This window comes from Camelina sativa, chromosome 2 (assembly GCF_000633955.1).
Source record: "Camelina sativa cultivar DH55 chromosome 2, Cs, whole genome shotgun sequence".
Taxonomy (NCBI): domain Eukaryota; kingdom Viridiplantae; phylum Streptophyta; class Magnoliopsida; order Brassicales; family Brassicaceae; genus Camelina; species Camelina sativa.
In genome coordinates this window covers 27324225-27344454 of record NC_025686.1, presented here as the reverse complement: position 1 = coordinate 27344454, position 20230 = coordinate 27324225, and the positions used below count along the sequence as shown (strand labels likewise).

Here is a 20230-nt window from a genome sequence, read left to right as displayed (position 1 = left end):
TACTCGTTGATCAATTATAAGAGATAAATTTTTGGTTCATAATCTCTTTGCGTTCAAAACCAGCCGTTGATATATGTTTAAAAAAGAGCTGTTAAGTCGAGTACGTAAGCTAAAAATTGGTCTTTCTCATCAAACTATGTTTGAGGCGTAAATCACCATTCCCGTTTAACAACCTTAGGAATAGCACAAACATAACCAAAAAAGAAAAAACTATCAATAGTAAATTACTTATTTTCTTTCTTTTTTTCTGCCAAAAAAAGAAAAACAAAAGTTATCATTTCTTATATAACACACTAGAAAAATGAAATAACAAAAACAAAAAGAAAAAAAAATATATATTTATATGTAAAAAAAAAAAGAGCAAGAAAAAACATATAAAAAACTGGTTTCTCTGATAAAAACTAGTGTGTTGTTTCAGACAAGATGAAGAATAACAATAATACATGGAGAGGAGGAATTGTTGCTTTTCTCTTAATAGTCTTCATATTATCCATTTTCATCATCAGAATTGACTCCGCTAGATTACCTCCTGGTGTCCCCGAAGTTGTTTGTAAGAGTGGTGACGTAACACGTAACCCTAACGGAACGATGCCGCCGTGCAATACGTTTAGATGGGGTGAGAGTGACTGATCCAGAACAAAAATTTATATGGGGCACAAATAATTTATTATTAATAATATTAAATATATAAAATAAAATATTAAATACAATAATTTAAAATTTTACTTGTATTTGGTTTTTTAACTTATTCAAATTGCATTGTAAATATATTTGGAATGAGATTATTTGTAAAGATATATTATTTATACATATTTAAACTCTTTAAATTTTTGTGAAATAGTTTAAACTCTTTGTAATAAGATAAATTACAAAAAGCTATAGTATGTTATACTAATTTACTAGTTTTGTAATATTTCTACAAATATACAGTAGAAAAAGAAGGATAGTTGTTGAGAAAAAAGTAGAAAAATAAAATTTAATTGATTTTTTTTAATAATAATAGGAAAACATTCAGTACTAAAAAAATAGGACAACATTGATCGTACGTTGGAAAGAAACACAAAAAAAAGCAACCAATAAGTTCAAAGAGTAGTTTCGAACTCGTCATCTAAGAAATTACATGGGGCACTTAACTACCAAACAAGCTATGAGGGATAATTAAACAATGGTAAAAACTAGTGTGTTGTTTCAGACAAGATGAAGAATAACAATAATACATGGAGAGGAGGAATTGTAGTATGTGCTTTTCTTTTAATAGTCTTCATCTTATCCATTTTCATCATCAGAATTGACTCCGCTAGATTGGGATACCACGTAGGTGTACTAAACGACTGCGATATACAAAACGACGTAGTTTCATTAAAATTAATTTGTTTGCAAAATGAAAACCTTATGAGTCGAACCGCTGACCTCAACAAATACATACTCGACTAAATACCAAACTGCTACAAGAACTCTCGATGTAAATCGAAACTTATTTATATCTATACACTCGTCTTTCTTCTTCCTCATCAACAATTGATAGCAGGAGAGAACAAACAAAATCATGTCATTGACGAATAATCAGAACTCTCGACGAACCATTTATAAGAAAAATCAGTTTCGTTTCCTAAGCAAGTAAGCATCATCAAAGCTCAACAAATCAAATAGTTTACATAATTTAGCAAAAATTAAACACCTAAAACCCCCTTAAATCAAGTTGAGGTAATATGAAAACTTGAAAACGCCCAATTTTACAGGTCTCGATAAGGAATTCAAACACCAAGTGTTTCAATAACATAAACCCAGATGGAAATATTTCCTAAAGATACCAAAAGATAAAATTTGAAAAACAGAAAGAAAAAAAAATACAACTTTACAAAAAATCTTAGATGAGATGACGACGGAGCAGACATTAAAAAAGAAAAAGATGAATCAATGACAGTTCTTGGGTTATTAATTTCTATGTCTCTGCAGATTTGTTTCCTTCTATCAATGGTCCACGGAGAAGAAGAAGAAGAATCGAAAGGCGCCTATATATATACGTATGTGTGTAGTTAAAACGAGAAGTTTTGTAGCACATTTGGTATTGGGTCGGGTGAGTGTATTGAGAGGTCACCAGTTCGACTCTTTATGTTGTCTTTAATTCAAACAAATTAATTTTAGTGAAACTACGTCGTTTTGTAAATCGCAGTCGTTTAGTTCACCAACGTGGCATCCCAGTCAGCTACACTAACGATTTAATTAACGGCATCTTCTGATTTGTAGGTTTTGGCCACATTTATATAGTTTATGTAGTAAATTCAAATTATATATTAGTTCATGTAGTTTTAAGCACACTTGAAAGTTTTGTGTAGGAATACGATAAAGCAACTAAGTTCATGGGGGAATTGGCCGTTTTCCCGCTCATAAACTAACAAAAAAGATTGTCTATCTCAACTAATGATGTTAATTTGGGGATTAAGCCTGCATGTCTTAACCGGCTCAGTATAATAGTTTTAGACTTGAACCTGTTTAGAAAACAATTTTATTTAGATGGGTATTCACTTTTAAGCCCGTTTATAAACTGGTCTTAACGAATTTGAAATGGGTAGCCCGATTGTTATTTTTTTATTTTTTTTTATTATTTTTTTTTTTTCTATTTTCGAAGTAAAACATTGATGTTTTGATTAGGTTTCCTAAACACTTCAGTCCTTCACGATTTTGATTCACGATGAATCCTCTCCACCGTCACGACGACTCAATAATTTACTCTTTGATCCCCCCGAATCCTCTCCACTAGCCCTGCGAGTTCGGGTATACAGGTCGGGTCGGTTTTTTTGGTTATTCGGGTATTCGGGTTTTCAAAAAATCCACCGAACATAACCGAACAAAAAATCGGTTCGGGTCGGATCAGGTTTCGGGTCGGATGAGAATTGGTTTTGGGTTTATCCGGTTTAAATCTTAAAATCGATTGAAATCGGTATAAATCTGGTTTGAACCGGTTAAATTACGGTATAATCTTTGTATTTATTAAAAAAAAAAAATTCGGGTTTCGGGTCGGGTACCGAACTAGATTTTCAATCCTTCCGAATAAAACCGAACCCTAAATTTGGTTGAACCGAAACCCGAAATTTTCGGGTCGGGTCGGGTCGGTTTAAAGTCGCAGGCCGACTCTCCACCGTCAAGATCAGAAGTCTTTTAATCCACTTTTAAAGGTCTCTCTCTATTCCCTCATTTCGATTTGAAAACCCATCTTTTGTTTCTCTCTCTGCATTTCTATTGATTTGCTTGGTGTTGGTCTTGTTCTGTGTCTATCACTTGATGTTCCTCATTGTTGGAACTCTACATATGAGATGCTTGCAAGAGCTTTAAAGATTATAAATGTATTTGTTAGCTTGCAATGGTATAACATGTATTACAAGATATTACTGTCAGAAAATGAATGGAACTGTGGCAAAAAAATTTGTGAGTTGTTGAAACCGTTCAGTGTCATCAATATACATTTTTCACGATCAAAGTATCCCACTACCAATTATTATTTCAAAAAAAGTATGGAGAATTGAGCTATTGTTGAGGAAATTTGCATCTTGTGATGATGAAGGTGTTGAAAAGATGGCTCAGAAAATGCAGAAAAAGTTCTCCAAGTACTGGAAAGCTTACAACATAATTTTGCCAGGGTATCTGTTTTTGATCCAAGAATGAAACTGCAGATGATTGAAATGACTTATGAGAAAGTGGATCCAACAACTTCTAAGTTGAAAAAAGATGAGCTTAGAGCGAATTTGGTTAGGCTCTACAAAGATTATCAGGCTAAGTCTATGGCAAATGATTTAGGTGTTTCAGCAGCTCCAACTCCACCTGAGTTTGTTTCTGAGTCTCCTTTTGATAATGATTTCGATAATGTAAAACTCTTACAGTAAGAGTAGTGTCTTTACTTGATAATGATGTTAATCTTTCTGAGTCTTGATCAAAAGGTCAATTAAAACCCAATGTGTACGTAATCCACCACGATCTAGTGCTATCGTTGTACCACTTCAGGATCGAATCTACAGAGACCAAACAATTGCACTATGAAATTATCAAGGTCAAATATAGCTAAGACAAAAGAAGTTTGAGTTTGAAAGTCACTAACAAAGCAGTAAATAAAAGAGTGTTTTAAATCAATAAATAAAAGCATTGGGTGCAGGGAATCATTAGGGATTATGATCACGAATTTAGATGATTAAATAAGAATGCATTAAACACAATTCTTGAACTCAAATCACGTTTGTAAAGCTATCCTACTTCCGCAGCGATAACTATCTAATTTTACAATGGTAATCCTTAATTCATAATGCACCATCACACTAAGAATCAATCTCGCTCCCTATCTTGCTGTTGGCTGAGTCATTGGTCATAAGCTCCAAGAAACGCAAAGTTGAAACATGCCAAGTCATTGAGCTGAGCTGGCTATGAATTTTCACAACAGAGCTTAATCCAAGAGCTAGATGAATCTAAGTCAGTCTTTAGTTGTACTCTGGTCCGTTTCTTTTGTTATTTTATTGTTTTGATTGTTTTTATCTGAATGTAATTTAGTGTTGTTTTGTAGTGAGCTTTGATCGAATAAAATAAATGTATGTTGAAATCTCGTTATTAGGTCATGTTTATAGGCATATCAGATGGGGTGGTCTTAAGCCATTTAAAAATGAAAATAATTGAATAATGGACTTAAGATCAGGCTCATTGATCTTATTCTAGAACTGTTTTTGGGCTTGATCTTGTGTGACGTGTCTCTCTCGGATTGGAAGACTTGATTGAGAATATATGGAATAAATTTGGACATTAATCTATGTATTAATCAAATAAAATGTTTGTCTTGTTTAATTAATTAAGTAATATGTTTGTTTGTTTTTTTCTAAATTTTATTTACAATGTTTTTTTTTGTTAAATAAAAATTTGACATTGTATTTTGAATTTTAGTAAAAGTTTTATAAGTTTGCAATTAAAATGTTATTTTATAAATTTATATAATTGTAATATGTTTAAGAATATTAATAAACATTATATTATTAAATAGTACTCCATCTGTTTCACAAAAAGTGTCATTTTAACACTTTTTTCTTGTTACAAAAAGAATGTCATTTTGGGTTTCCAATGCAAATTTTAAGATTAAATTTCTTTTCTATCCCTATTATTTGAGCTCATTAATTAGAAAGAGATTTTTTTTAGTGTATTTATAAAGGGTAAAATAGAAATTTAAACAATTTTCTTAATTTGTGTGCATTTTGTCAAAATGACACTCTTTGTGAAACAGAGGGAGTATTAAACATTCTTAATTTTTTTATTAAACATTAATCTATGTATTTATTAAACATTCTTAAATTTCTATAAGAATATTACATTATTAAATATTAAGATCTTAAACATGTTCTCCCAATAACTAACTTCTTAACAAAAGTTCTTAACTACTGATCTTACATTATTTTCACAATATTTATACTCTAAGAACACCTTAAACTGATCTCCCTATAAACATGCCCTTATAATTTCAGTAGCCAGATCATATGCATCAAAAGTGTTGTTGAATTACTCGAAAGAACTTAGGTGAGCAAGGTGATCCTTAGCCAACGACAGTTGAAGTTGGGGCACCTTGTGAACATAATCGGACTAGAACCTAATGCTTGCTAAGATTGATTAGATTCAAACGACAGTTTAGGGTTTATCCAATTCTTTGCTTAGATAACTAATACTGCGACAGTAGGTTAGTTTTATATTTGAGATTCGAGTTCAAGTACGGTTCCTAAAGCTATTCCAACCCATCACCTAATTTCGTGATCATAACCCTTGATTGATTCCCTGCGCCCAATGCTTTCTCTTGATTTAACAAACTCTTATTTATTTTCTGTTTTAATTATGTTACTTGCAAAACAAACGTCCTCTTTTCTGTTTTAATTTTGTTACTTGCAAAACAAACGTCTATATAATTTCATAGTGTATCGTTTGGTCTATGTGGATTCGATCCTGAAGTGCTACGATGACACCACTAGATCGTGGTTGAGTGTGCTTTGGGTTATTGATTTAACTTTAGATCATATAGTCGAAAACAAATCTCTGAAGGTTAACTTCTAGACTCTTCAAAAAGGGTCCAAGCGAAAATCACCTCTCAAAATATAAGTCTTTCTTCTCATGAAGAGGAAAAAGGGGGATAATCTCTCCACATAAGTGGAATTAAATAAGTCGAAGCAAATTATCTCAAAAAGAGATCAAAATACACGACCCAAAGGCCGAAAGTTTGGCGAATACATTTATAGCAAAGACTGCCAAAAGGGTTAAAGATCTCTAATGAACCGTGAATGTTTTCAATGTTTAGAATGCTAATTTGGTATATTAAAAAATAGCTATAAAGGATATTAAATCCACCAGGCTCAATAGTTTAAAAATGAAATAGTGGACCATTAACTGGAAAATCCTAAAGTGATCCATCTCATGAAACCCTAACATCCAGTCGAAGCCATGGGATCGAAGGAGTGTGTGGCTGGTGGTCGGCGGTGAGCCGATGGACGGCAGAAAATCTCGATGGGCTGACGGGACAGAGAATCTCATTGTTGACAGTATCATACGGCATAGTACATGAAATGTTCTCGCACACCACATGGTCCGGTGGAGTTCAACTGTGTGATAGGTGGATCTCTAGCTCATAAACTAACAAAGAAGACTTTCCATGAATTTTAATCTTCTATCCCCCTTTTCCTTAAAACAATTTCTCAAAAACCCCCACTTATTCTTACTACCCCTTCTTTAATGAAAGGACACAACTACCCCTCTAACAATTTTTAAAAGAAAATTGAACGTACAACTACCCCAGTTGTACCCAATTGTACCCAATTGTACCCCGTCTAGTGGGATTCGAACTCTGGGCGCGCGCTTGCGCATGGAGCTCGCAACCACTGAGCTACTGTGTTTTTCATTGAACACTTACTGGTTTAATTATATTTAACTTAAAACAACCTTCATTAAGGGTATTATTGTCTTTTTCTTATTGGGGGGGGGGGGGTTTTGAGAAATTGTTTTGATGTATATATTTACTGTTTTTTTTTCCAATCATACAATTAAAAGAAAACTTTTCGGTTAGCTGCCCAAACCGGAGGGAAAGGATTTACAAAAGAAACTTCAGAGATAAGAGAACATGAAGCATGGGCAAGACAATCCGCCTTCGTATTTGATGCATGCGGGATCATAAAGATAGAGAATAGTGGGAAAGACTTGAGCGAGTTAAACTCATCAAGCAAGTTGGAGAAGGACGACCAATATTCAAAAGACTGCACCATAGTAGAGTAACTCAGCACAATCAGTATCAAAACATTGACAAGCGATCCTTTCAACACGTATCCGCTCAATGGCCCACAACAACATTTTTAACTCCGAATGCAGGGGAGGGGCTCTGTTTTAGACACTTGGCCCCCAACAACAAGGTTCGCTCCTCACCAACGCAACACCACCAGCCCAATCATGAATGCACATTGGTTGCTTTCCAAGAACCATCAATCTGACAATGAGGTGAAGAAACCTGGATATCTGAATACGAAGATGGAGCTGACATGACTGCCATAAAAGAGAGCGCCTATTCCCATGCTAAATTATCGTCCAAAGTCTGAGTAATTATATCATTCGCCTCTATCTCTTAACCTTGATTTTTTGTATGGCCTTCCAAATTGCCAATAAAATCCATGGTAATTGAAGAAGTTGATCAGGATTGCCCTGTTGAGAGGAGTCCCTCCAGAAAACAAAATTTAAATTTGAGTACACCGACTCATATGGTAAACCCTCTGACAAGACCGGAGTCAGATATAAATTCTAAACTTCATACGAATGAGGACATTCAAAATAAAAATATGATTAATAGTTTCAACCATAGAGTCACATCTTTTACATCAAATATCAAATTTAATATTTAATGTAGATTTTGGACGATCTATTTGAAGATTTCGGATATAAACAATCCATAACCCAATTTACTTAATTTCGGATTAATTTCTAATTATGACCCGACCCGAAAAAGATTTTGTACTTCTCTTTTACTAATATAGAGATTAGAGTTTCTCAACTGGGGAGTACTCTTTAGGGTACTTTCACAATTGGGTCCTAAAATACCGGAAAATCGGTATATTCATACCCCAGCTAAGGGGGTATGTTGAATTCCTACCCCAACTATGACACTAAGCAAATCCATACATTAAGTTGAATAAAATTCAAATTCGCTGCATCAACTCGAGTAACTGTGTAAAAACATACACAAGTCGTAACGGTGTTAAGAGACTGTTAGCGGCTGCTTACGTGGAAGCCACGTAAGAAACGATGTCGTTTTGAGAAACAAAAGAAAGAGCTTCTTTTGGTCAAAACGACGTCGTTTCATATGTCTTCTTCCTCTTTTCTTATTTCCCGACTCGGGTTTCTACCTGAAAAAGTTGATGTCTCTTTCTCTGTCAGTAGTGGTGGGGTTTCTTCCCCTTTGAAGTACATATGGGTCCAACGTGTCGGTAGGAGATCTCCGCTGCATTCACTTTGGTTTGAGGACGCTGGTAGGTAGCGACGGTTGCTTCTCGTGGCTCAGCCGCCGTGTTGGTTATTGTGTGTACGGCGGAAGTCAACAGGGAAGATGGTGGGTTAACTGATTTGTCTGAGAGGTTAATAGCAGATCCTTCTGGATCTGGCTGGCTCTCGCGGAGGGTCTTAGGTGGTGGAGCTTTCCGATTGAGCCATCAGCCTCAATCATCTCCTCGACCTGCTTTCTCCAGACCGGTTGAAGGGGATTGGATCAGAAATCGGAGAAGAGTCAGATCTGGGAAGGAAAGGTTCAGGCTGAAGCTATAAACGAGAGCCGTATCCTGCTGAGAACGGGAGCCGTCAGCAATGTGTCGTGATGTCAGAAATGTTGCTTTACCGGGAGAGCTGTGACGGGTTGGCTGGTCGATGAAAAGGTTCGGATTCCAGGAGTCGGAAGCTTTCCGCTGTTCACTTAGTACTTCGATCCGCCGCAAAGCTGCGGCTCTTGCTTCTGCCGGTTTTAATGGTTGACCTCTATGTGTCAGCGGTGTCAATAGGTTTCAGAGCTTCTTTTCCGGTGATGACTTGTTTTTTCTGGTTTCCTTTGTTTCTACAATTTCATGTAAATCGGCGGCCCAGCCCAATTTCAGTGGGCAATTTTAATAAAGGCTTTTTGAAAAAAAAAGAAAAAAAAAAAAAAAAAAGATAGAAACGACGTCGTTTTGATCAAAAGAAGCTCTTTCTTTTGTTGCTCAAAACGACGTCGTTTCTTACGTGGCTTCCACGTAAGCAGCCGCTAACGGTCTCTTAATACCGTTACGACTTGTGTATGTTTTTACACAGTAGAAATTCAACATACTCCCTTAACTGGGGTATGAATATACCGATTTTCCCCTAAAATACCAATTAAAAATCCATTTTTGAGTCCAAGAATGAGAGTATCATTACTTTGGGAGGCAATTGAGCAACTCTTTGAGGGCGAATTCTCATTAGTACACGGATAAATATAAAAGATATATTTTTTTTTTTGTCCCTTTTGTTCTTTCATTCTTCCCCCGACTCTCTCTCTTCTCTCTCGTTCGGAAAGGGGACGGAAGAGACCGAGGAGGCAAAAGCGGCGCATCTGAATCCCAAAAACGAGCATGGAGCGGAGGAACTGGCCTAAGTTTGGTGACGCTGCTAATGAGGAGGCTGGTAGCCATCTCACTATGGTCTCAACCGAAGAGATTCTTCTCGAACGACCCAGAGCTCCTGGTAAATTCCTTATCTCTCTGATGATCGGTCATTTGAGATTCATGGGATTATTAGAATCAATTTTGCTAGGATAAATTTCTCACCTTTAAAGATGGTGTCTATGATCTGTTCTAACTTGGGATTGTATCTAATTTCATTGTTTGATTATGGGTCATGTACTGATTCAAGAACAATGGTTAGTTTCTCAAATCTCCATCTCTCTAAACCTTAATAATTCGATTGTTAGTTTTTTACATCATCGTGGTGGTCTTAAAGTTTTTTTTTTGTTGTCGGAATCCGTAGGCTGAAGTCGAATCAGCTGTCTCAATTTTGGTATATTATATGTATTTGGTTCCATATGATTTGGTTTTGCTTATTATGCCTTATGTTGTTCAATTTGTAGGATGAAAAGAGGATTGGCAGCGAAGCCTATGGCTCTCATCAAGAAATTGCGCAAAGCGGTAAAACTCCAACTTTGCAAACTATATGTGTGTTGTTATTGTGTCACATTTGTTATTAATCTGTAATCTCCCGACATTACTATAATTTAGTTATAGGGTCTGCCTTTTGGTTGGGTTCGATTATTATAACAACACTCTGTTTTACTTTAACATTAGTCTTATTTGTTTTAGTCTAAGACTATTGGAGTGAGGTGACCAATTAGCGAATCACATTTTAGCCGTGAGGCTACTTCTTTGTGTGATTGGTCAGTATGTCACCAATAGCAGTTTATTCTTGTTTGTAGTCCCATTCCTGAGTACGAGCTGACATTGTGCTCTCACTTTTGTGGCTGCTAACTGTACACCTAAATGTTTCAGCTTTACATAATTCTCTTACTTGATGATGTGAAGCTTTTAGTTTAGATTGTTAAATCTTCAAGCTTTTGTCCTGTGAAATGTCTACTTTTTGTTTTTTTTTTTAAACTGATCCTTGTGTTTCAATGAAAAGTTCCTTGTCAATGTTAGTAGCGCTTTCTTGATCAGTCTATTAACATGTGAATGACTATCTGTATGTATAGCCCACTGAATATGGTGTTAGTTAGGGGCTTCTAGTGCAGTATTAAGGGTTAAGGATTAAGTTGCTATGTTTGATAGAGGATCATTTCAAAGATGAGTACTTATGTAGCTAGGTTAGTACTGTTTAGTACAGAGTTCACTGCTTATTAGGTAATCCCTGATCTAAACGGTATGTGATGTGATAATTTAGGTACCAAAGCGATGATTCAAAAGCAGCAGGAGACGGTTTGTCACAGCTGGGTAAAGGTGCGGTTCTCATGTTGTGCAGGATATGCCACAAGAAAGGAGATCACTGGACCATCAAAATGCCCTTACAAGGATCTAGCTGCACCAACTGATGTCTTCGTCGACAAGCCACCCTCATAACGTTTTCTTTAAGATTCTAATTAAAAATTATCAGAGGATAAAAAAGCATCTCCTGCGATTGAATCGGCGGAGGCCAATCGCGAGAATCGAATCAGAATCCTGGTATATACTCTCTATCTGGGTCTGTGGTTGGTCTCTGTTTGGTACTAGATGATTCATTTCTAATCTTGTAGACTGAGATATTTCACTAGCAAAGATCATTTGCTTGTTGCAATCAATGTCTCATTTGGTGTATTTATCTTTGGAATATACAGGACGGAGCTTTGTCGTTTCAGTGGGCAGAAGATTTACCCAGGAAGGGGAATAAGATTTATCCGATCTGATTCTCAGGTTAGCTAAACTCTTTTTTTTTTTTATGAATCCCCTGAGCTTATAAGATTTGATGTTTTTGGTCTTTAGTCTTTGATATGAGCCGACTTTGATCTAGTGATTGGAGCCGTGATTGAAACTAGAACAAATCAAAACCATTACATCATTGGAACCAAAACATTAATCAATACCATTAAACCAAAACATTAATCAAAACCATTAAACCAAATCATTAAAACCATAACTCGTATCATTACTCCCCTCTTCCACTTGAAGCTTGTCCTCAAGCTTCAGCTCATGGCATGTCCTCCTCTTCGACCTCGTGTGAATATTTCATCACAGTTAAAGCAAAGACCTTTTGCTCGTCGCTCTGCCATTTCTGTGGTGGTCATTTTCTTCAAAAACAGTTGTTTAGGAGCTTGTTTCTCTTCTGTTTGTTGTGGCAACTGAGCTTCCTTGTCTTTTCCACCTTTGAAGCTCTCACGATTTCCTGTCCTATGGAACAAGATCGAGTGTTGAGCTGTTGGTGCCAAATGTCCTCCAAACGTCCGTGTCCGCTTGTCATTATCAATCTTGTATTCATTATCTCGGGCATATTCCATTGCTTCAAATATTGTCTCTGGCCTCAAATACTCAACTTCTTTTCTCAAAGAATCAGTTAAACCCACACAGAACTGCCATAACTGCTGATCCCCCGATAGCTTTGTTTGCCTTACCAAACATTCTTCAAACTGCTCACAATACTCATCTACTGTCCCTGTGTGTCGTAGGTTACTTAGCTCACCCATAGGATTCACTGCATCTGCTCTGCCAAATCTACTTTTGCAGTTTTTCTTAAACTCTCTCCAACTCAGTCGATATGTAAATTAACCTCCGCATATTAGTATACCAATGATGTGCCTTATCCGTCAACACAAAGGTTGCTTGACGCACTTTCGCATCATCGTTGTATCTCTTTGATCCTCAAAGTAGTCTTCACACTTCTGCAGCCACTCGACAGCATTCGTTGACCCATCATATCCTGGAAATTCCATCTTAGACGGTGGAACCACAATTCTCTCAGCCTCCCTTCCTCCACTCTCTCTTCCTTCAACTCCACTTTTCCAACCATTCCCCTTGTTTTCCCTAAAGTCCCCCGTCATGTGGGTTGATCGCTCCTCTTGGGGAAGGTCCCCAATGGGCCTCACCGACCATTCTCCACCTCCATCTTGCAATCGGTGTCCCTGTTCTCTTCCCCTAGAGCGTTGTGCCCAAGGTCCACTAGAGGAAGTGCCTTTACCCTCTCCGCCGTTGGTTTGGATATTTTTTTCTGCCTTAGAAACCGATGGTGAATCTTTTCCTGCCTTAGAATCCCGTGGTGAGTCTTTTTCAACCTCCTCTGCTTCCACTCCCACCACCGAAGCCAAAAAACGAATTTTACCCAAGACCTCTTGCTTATCTGCTTTCATAACCTCCCTGATTTGGGTCTGCTCTTCTCGAACCTCTTCCATCCTAGACTTATTCTGCTCTCGCTCCTTCTGTTGGTCCACCCTTATGGACTCAAGGGCGGCTTGGTGTGAGTTTGAAGTCTGGCGAAGTTCACCCAAGTCAGCTTGCAGACGTTCGAACATCTTCTTAACTTCCTCAAATTGTGATGTGGTCATCGCCCCTTCTCCCATTGAACCAGCTTGCTCTGATACCAAGATGATANGATCCCCCGATAGCTTTGTTTGCCTTACCAAACATTCTTCAAACTGCTCACAATACTCATCTACTGTCCCTGTGTGTCGTAGGTTACTTAGCTCACCCATAGGATTCACTGCATCTGCTCTGCCAAATCTACTTTTGCAGTTTTTCTTAAACTCTCTCCAACTCAGTCGATATGTAAATTAACCTCCGCATATTAGTATACCAATGATGTGCCTTATCCGTCAACACAAAGGTTGCTTGACGCACTTTCGCATCATCGTTGTATCTCTTTGATCCTCAAAGTAGTCTTCACACTTCTGCAGCCACTCGACAGCATTCGTTGACCCATCATATCCTGGAAATTCCATCTTAGACGGTGGAACCACAATTCTCTCAGCCTCCCTTCCTCCACTCTCTCTTCCTTCAACTCCACTTTTCCAACCATTCCCCTTGTTTTCCCTAAAGTCCCCCGTCATGTGGGTTGATCGCTCCTCTTGGGGAAGGTCCCCAATGGGCCTCACCGACCATTCTCCACCTCCATCTTGCAATCGGTGTCCCTGTTCTCTTCCCCTAGAGCGTTGTGCCCAAGGTCCACTAGAGGAAGTGCCTTTACCCTCTCCGCCGTTGGTTTGGATATTTTTTTCTGCCTTAGAAACCGATGGTGAATCTTTTCCTGCCTTAGAATCCCGTGGTGAGTCTTTTTCAACCTCCTCTGCTTCCACTCCCACCACCGAAGCCAAAAAACGAATTTTACCCAAGACCTCTTGCTTATCTGCTTTCATAACCTCCCTGATTTGGGTCTGCTCTTCTCGAACCTCTTCCATCCTAGACTTATTCTGCTCTCGCTCCTTCTGTTGGTCCACCCTTATGGACTCAAGGGCGGCTTGGTGTGAGTTTGAAGTCTGGCGAAGTTCACCCAAGTCAGCTTGCAGACGTTCGAACATCTTCTTAACTTCCTCAAATTGTGATGTGGTCATCGCCCCTTCTCCCATTGAACCAGCTTGCTCTGATACCAAGATGATATGAGCCGACTTTGATCTAGTGATTGGAGCCGTGATTGAAACTAGAACAAGAGATTAAAACTAAACCTTCCCTTTAACCCAAGTCTCTTTCTAGAGAATTAGGTTAATTGTTGGAGGCTGAATTCTTATTGATCATAAGGGGTCTTTATATAAGACCCACGTACAAACCGACTTAGCGTAATTAGAAAAGGAAAAGCACCAAAACCTTAATCTAATGTTAAAAGGAAAGACTCCCAAACCCGATACTAAAACCAAAACCATTAAACCAAATCATTAAAACCATAACTCGTATCAGTCTTATAATGGTGTTGGGGTTTTTTGTTTTTGTTTTTCATGGTTCCATCAGGTTTTCTTGTTTCTTAACTCAATTAAATACATTTGAAAAAGATTTATGTTATTGGGTCAAACAACTTGTGCAACAAAATTTACATGCATGATCCTTGTCCCCTACAAACATGTCATTTTCCTATTTTTATAATATCTTAAAATTACTCACGCACTGTGATCTTCTTTATTTATATATTACTCACGCACTGTGATCTTCCTCAGTTTCGTTTTTGTTTTCGAAAACACACTATATTAGTACTCCAGTTCCTGTGTTACCGTTTGAGAAAGAAAAAAATGATGAGAGATTATTTTCTCTTTTTCATGTGTCATACGATTATGATGTGTGTTCTAGGAGGTGTTCTAGTCAAATCCCAAAATCAAACCGCCGGTACGTACGTATCCTTTTAATTTTGTATAATAACGTTTTCTTTAAGATTCTGATAAAAATTATCAGAGGATAAAAGCATCTTCTCATTAACTAATTATGGTTTTCTCTGCAAGGTTTTATCAACGTCGCTTGCGGTTTGCCTTCCGTCGAATCTCCTTACGAAGATCGCTGGACTAATCTGACATATACAACGGACGCCAAGTTGGTACAAGGTATGCCAGCAAGGGTTGATAAGGTTTTCAATCGGACATTCGTAAGCAGTCTTTGAACCTACGATTCTTTCCAAATGGAAAACGAAATTGCTACAAGATTAACGTCAAGCAAGACACACAGTATCTCATAAGAGCTACATTCTTATATGGAAATTATGACGGGGAAAATGTTATTCCGACCTTCGAACTCTACCTGGGCCCCAATATTTGGGCTAAGGTGTATGCTAATGATACCGTTAAGGAGGTGATCCACTTCACGAGGACCAAATCTATACAGATATGTCTAGTTGATATAGGTTCAGGCTCACCGTTCATAAACACCTTGGAGCTTCGACCACTGGATCGAAAGACGTATCGGACTACAAGTGGTTCACTGAAGAAGTTGTTCCGGTTCTATCTTAGTAATTCAACAGATACTTCCATTCGGTAAGAACCATTTTGATAAAATACTTAATTGGTGTACTATTTTGATCATCTCATACAAGATCTTCGCAGGCACCCAGATGATCCCCACGATCGTGACTGGCGCAGTTATTTCGAGGAAAAGCTCTGGTTACAAATAACTACGGGTCTCAGCTTAACCACTAATAACGAGTATGATCCGCCAGAAAGGGTCATGCAAACGGCAGCAATACCTATAGATGCCAACTCCACGTTGGAAGTTGAGTGGTCTGGAGAGTCTCCTACGACACAGTTTTACGTCTACCTATACTTTTCGGAGCTTCAGATTCTACAAGCAAACGATACAAGGAGAAGGGAATTCGATGTGTTTCTGAATGGAGCATCTTTTCATGAACCTATTTCTCCTGTACCACTACGCAGCACTACCGTGCTTAATGATGTTCCAAAGCTATGCACGGATGGGAAATGTGTATTGCAGCTTAAGAAAACATTACGGTCAACTCTTCCTCCTATTCTTAGCGCCTTGGAGGTATACACTGTCATGGATATCCTGCAATTGGAGACGAATGATGATGACGGTACATACTATATATATTTCCTTTCAGTGTATATATGTGTGTGTGTGTACTGATTGCTTTCTCTATAATGACAGTTAATGGTATCAAGGATGTTCAGGATACCTATGATTTGAGAAGAATCACTTGGCAAGGAGATCCCTGTGTCCCGAAACAGTTTTTGTGGGATGGTCTAAACTGCAACCAATCAGATAATTCTACACCACCGACAATTATTTCTTTGTAATATACCATTCAATCATTTATATATCTTGTAGTTTTTTTTTTTTTTTATCATGTGTCAGACTACTTATCGTACCATCTTCATCTCTCCTGCAGAGACTTATCTTCAAGTGGTTTAACGGGGGTGATCGCGGAAGCAATTCAAAGTCTAGTTCACCTTCAACAATTGTAAGTCTCTAGCTCCTCTGACCCAAACCTATATGTATATGTATTTTTCATGAATCTGATCTGGTGGTGTAACTTTCCTTTTGTTAATTTATGGTAGAGACTTGTCAAACAACAGTTTGAGCGGAGGAGTACCTGACTTTCTTGCTGACATGAAGTCTCTGTTTCTCATGTAAGCATTTCCCCCACACCACCTTTCCTTTTGGTTATAGCTTTTTTATCATGTGTTTTGATTTTCTTACTCTAACAGAAACCTAAGTTACAACAATCTTAGCGGCTCGGTTCCCCAAACAATTATCCAGAAGAAAGGAATGAAATTAAAGTATGGTGTACATATATACTTTTCTATTTTACATTTTCCGGTTTATATATATATATATATATAGATAGATTTAACATATTACGTATTCTGCAGTGTTGAAGGAAACCCACTTCTCATTAAGGAAACCGGACCATGCGTAGAAGACAAGGGTAAAGATCACTTAAAAGATATCGTAGTACCAGTCTCTATAGCAGTGGTGGTTACTTCCCTTGCCATTATTGTATCAGCACTGGTTGTTCTCTACTTCCTCTGCCGACAGAAAAGGTCACCAAGTGTCCAAGGTATTCTTAAATTAAAGAAGAACAACATATTAATTACAAGATGCAATATCGATGACTGGATATCTTTTTGACTTGTACGTATAACGTAGTCTCAGGGCCACCATCAAATGTGCAAGAATCGGATGGTCTACCCACTGGATCATCTGAACTGACTGTAACGACCAGAATTGCGAGGTTTACGTACTCACAAGTCACTAGCATGACTAATAACTTCCAAACAGTCATCGGGAAAGGAGGGTTTGGAAGCGTTTATCTTGGATTTGTCAACGGTGCAGAACAAGTAGCCGTGAAGGTCCTCTCTCAATCATCATCACAAGGAGATAGTGAGTTCAGAGCCGAGGTTACGTTTTTCCTCTCTCAAACCTAACCTCTTTAATGAAAACGTCCATGATTTATACATAAAACAAAAAATCTGGTTTGGTGTTTAGGTACAGCTACTGCTCAAGGTTCATCACAAGAACTTGGTAGGATTTGTTGGTTATTGCAATGAGGGAGAGAATCTGGCACTCATATATGAGTACATGGCAAATGGGGATTTAAAAGAACATATGTCAGGTAATATTAATTAGACAAAAAACACGTACGACTGATTTTTTTTTTTTGTCGTCTATGTTATCTGGTGGTTTGACACAATAAAAAAAAAACACAGGAAGAAGGGGTGATAGCTTTATTATGAACTGGGAAAATAGACTGAAGATAGCCACCGAGTCTGCTCAAGGTAGTTATTTGGAGATTTACCCTATAAACTTTTGTTTGTTTATTTATTTGCTTAAACCTTTGTGAATGCTAATATATATTTTGTGGCACAGGACTAGATTACTTACATAGCGGTTGTGCTCAGGCAATAGTTCACAGAGACATCAAAACAACCAATATTTTGTTGAATGAGCATTATGAAGCCAAGGTGGCTGATTTCGGGCTGTCAAAGTCACTCCCAATCAGAGAAAGCCATGTGTCAACCATTGTCGCTGGAACTCCAGGCTACCTCGACCCGGAGTATGTATAATATTTCAATTTACAAAATATATTTGTTTCTTGTATTTTACAAAAAAAAAAAATAAGATATTTGTTATTTGTGTTTTTACAGATACTACAGAACGGGACGGTTAACTACAAACAGCGATGTGTATAGCTACGGAGTTGTACTGTTGGAGCTACTCACGAACCAACCCGTGGTTGACCAAAGCCGTGAACAGGATCATCATATTGGAGGGTGGGTAGGACTAAAGCTTACCAATGGAGGAGACATAAGCACAATCATGGATCCAAGACTCAGAAATTATAATTCTGGCTCTGCAAGGCAATATGTTGAGTTAGCGATGGCTTGCCTAAATCCATCTTCCTCGGAAAGACCGACCATGTCTCAGGTTGTTGATGAATTGAAGCAGTGTTTGGCATCTGAACTCTCAACAAGAGCAGGACCGAGTCGTGACACTGACATGGACAGTTAGTTCCACAGATACTGAAATAAAACCCGGCGGCAGCTCGATAGATTATTTTCTATTTACAGAATGTTTCAATTTTCTCCACAAACTATCTTCAATGTCTTGTCAGACGCTACCAACCTTTTGTCTTGAATGCTCAAGTGAAATAATTAATTGAAATTCTCTTTTGGATTTTTTTTTTTTTTTTGCTAGTGCGATATCCCATATTGTTGATTTTAGTAATTTGTTGTTTGTTTTGATTCCCGAGATTAAAAAACAGAGAGTAAGAGAACTTATTTCTTTTAAACTTCTATCATTGAAATTGCATACATCTTACTTGTTTTCATACATACTTATAATCAAAAGCAAGCTAACAACTCTCTGAAACACACCATGCTTATTCTCTTGCACACTCAACAAAAACACTTAAGTAGATAAGCTTACCTCTAGATCAGCCTAGTTTCATACCTAATACAAAAGTTTGATCATTACCTTCCCCAACCTCTTTGACCTGCAACTACTAGTTTTTTCACTTGGTTTCTCTGATTCATTTAGTTTGATTTGGGTACAAAATAAGCATCAGTCGACACATATATATATATATATATATATATATATATATATATCTCAATATTAAAAAAGATACAGCACATGGGTGTATTTCAATTTTGGTGGAATCAATCAATTGTTGGAGAGAAGAACACATGTTCTGACCTACTTGATTTGGGTGCCTTGACAATTTTGTCAGGATAGGTGGAGTTAGACTTCCCCACTCTAGAGCCAAAACCACTTCATTAATTGTTTTTTTCTTTCTATTGGATAAATAAACAATCAACGACAACGACAACGACAAGTGCTTAATTTTGTCACGATGAAGAGCAGTCTTCGTTTTTTTCTATATAAAAGGATCACATAAAGATGATTTGATGAAAATCAAGACTATGTTTAAAGCGTAAATCTCCTTTCTAATTTCGTAACCTTAAAAAATAGCACAAACATAACAAACAAAAAACTTAAGACTATTGATAGTAAATTCCTTTTTCTTTGCTGCCAGAAAAAGAAAGAAAAATATTCTCATTTTTTATATAACACACTAGGAAAATGAAATAACAAAAAAAGACAAAAAAAAATTATCAAAAGAAAATGTAGAAAAAGTTTTCGTGATTAATCTCTGGTGTGTTGTTTCGGACAAGATGAATAATACATGTGGAGAGGAATTGTAGTGTGTTAATAATACTCTTCATCTTATCCACTGTTTAATCAGGATTGACTCATATAGATTAGCTCCCGACGGTCCAATTGTTAAGTGTAGGAATACTGTCCGTCTTGGTCCTTAAGCGGTGCAATATTTCATGATGATGAGGCGAGCTGGTGTGTGTGTATGTATGGTGCGCTAATATAACATGGAATATTAAATACTGTAGTACTATTAAGTGTCAGCTAATAAAATAAAATTAATAAATGTTACGAGAAAACTTACTGTAACTAGTATAATGTATTTGTTTCGCTAAAATAATATAATATATACCGTATGTTTCCTAAATTTTTATGCAATTTCACATGAATTTAAAAAATATATATATTTATTTAGAACAAGAGAGGGTCTATATATTCAAACCATCATTTATGAAAAGAAAAAACAAGTCATATGAAATACTCTTGAACATTTGTTATAATAGGCCAACACAATCGGATATTTTGAAAAGGACATTATTTTGTCTTACCTACACAACTAACAAGTGTGATGTTAAACACCACATCTAAGGGCATGTGCATCCATTGTCCCTCAATTTTTGTCCTTCAATTATTTTATT

At 37.1% G+C, this 20230-nt stretch overlaps 1 pseudogene; it reads left to right on the top strand.

Annotated features, from left to right (window-relative positions):
- On the top strand, positions 14705-18610 carry LOC104742280 (annotated as a pseudogene).